Here is a 1,280-nt window from a genome sequence, read left to right as displayed (position 1 = left end):
CTGCAAGGGGAAAAGGAGCTCTTTGGTCAAAGTTAAATATGAATTCTAGCCACATGCTGGGGCAGCTTGGGAATAACTACCTTGGTTATCTTTATCAGGATAGCAGAACTATATTCATCTACAACACCTGGACCACTTTTCCATCAGGCTGGGGCCACCTCTGCATCAGGGAATGTTAATTCACCATCTCTTTTTTTTTTTAATTGAGATGGCATCTCACTCTGTTGCCCAGGCTGGAGTGCAGTAGCACAATCTAGGCTCACTGCAACCTCCACCTCCTAAGTTCAAACGATTCTCCTGACTCAGCCTCCCAAGTTGCTGTGATTACAGATGCGTGCCACCACACCTGGATAATTTTTGTATTTTTAGTAGAGATAGGGTTTTACCATGTTGGCCAGGCTGGTCTCAAACTCCTAAACTCAAGCGATCTGCCCACCTCAGCCTCCCAAAGTGCTGGGATTACAGACGTGAGCCACTGCACCTGGCCAATTCACCATCTTTTAAGCACTAGAGGCAACCAGCAGAGCAATTATCATCAACCCAGAATGTCCTCCAACCTCCTTTTCAATCATTAGGACCTTTTCACATATTATCCAAATCAGAACTCTTGAGAACAGAAAGGGCTCTATGAATATTCATGCTGGGACTATTCAGGGGAGCTGGGGTATACACATGGCCACCTCTACCCTAATCACTCCCATGTCTCCCTAAGTCTAGACACAAGACATGACTTCAGAGACGTCCTCCCTATGCAGCGGTGTCAAATTTGGTGCTTGCCCTGGCTGTGTAGGCACTGACCCAGAACGCTGCCACAGAAACACTGACTCATGGGCCCTGTTCCTGTGTCTCGGGCTCAGGAATAAATTTGGTTACAGACACCAAACCTCTAGAAAAACAAAAGACAAAGGTCTTCCCTGGCCACATTCACCCTACCCAAGCTTGGGCTTCATGTGCCCTCTGTCCAGGAACCTGTGATTTCACACTCCGGGTTATTTTGGACATGCTATCATAGCTGTCCTTACTCCTTTGCTAGACAGACAGTGTCTTGGTTTCTGACTCTTTATGGGAATGTTGAACTCACCCGAGCTCCCTTGTCCCATCCTGTTTCGTCATTCATAAACAAATAAACAATATTGGCTAAAAGTCTGGTTGTGAGTAGGATTACAGATGACTCTTCCCCCAACATAAATATTAACATTTTCTGTAATATTTTTTCCAGTCTTTTTCTATGTATGTACTTTTAAAAATAAAATTATAGCCTGGCGCGGCGGCTCACGCCT

General features: G+C 45.4%; 1 non-coding gene across 1 annotated transcript; it reads left to right on the top strand.

Annotated features, from left to right (window-relative positions):
- The first annotated feature begins 750 nt into the window (after positions 1 to 750).
- LOC135270467 (small nucleolar RNA SNORA5) lies at positions 751 to 881 on the top strand. The gene has a single exon (XR_010338641.1). It is a non-coding gene; the product is annotated as a small nucleolar RNA SNORA5 (small nucleolar RNA).
- The last annotated feature ends 399 nt before the right edge of the window (positions 882 to 1,280 follow it).

The sequence above is a fragment of the Aotus nancymaae genome, unplaced genomic scaffold, assembly GCF_030222135.1.
Source record: "Aotus nancymaae isolate 86718 unplaced genomic scaffold, 86718_ANA_hifiasm-v0.15.2.pri h1tg000062l, whole genome shotgun sequence".
Lineage (NCBI taxonomy): Eukaryota > Metazoa > Chordata > Mammalia > Primates > Aotidae > Aotus > Aotus nancymaae.
This window is presented reverse-complemented; position numbering and strand designations above follow the sequence as displayed.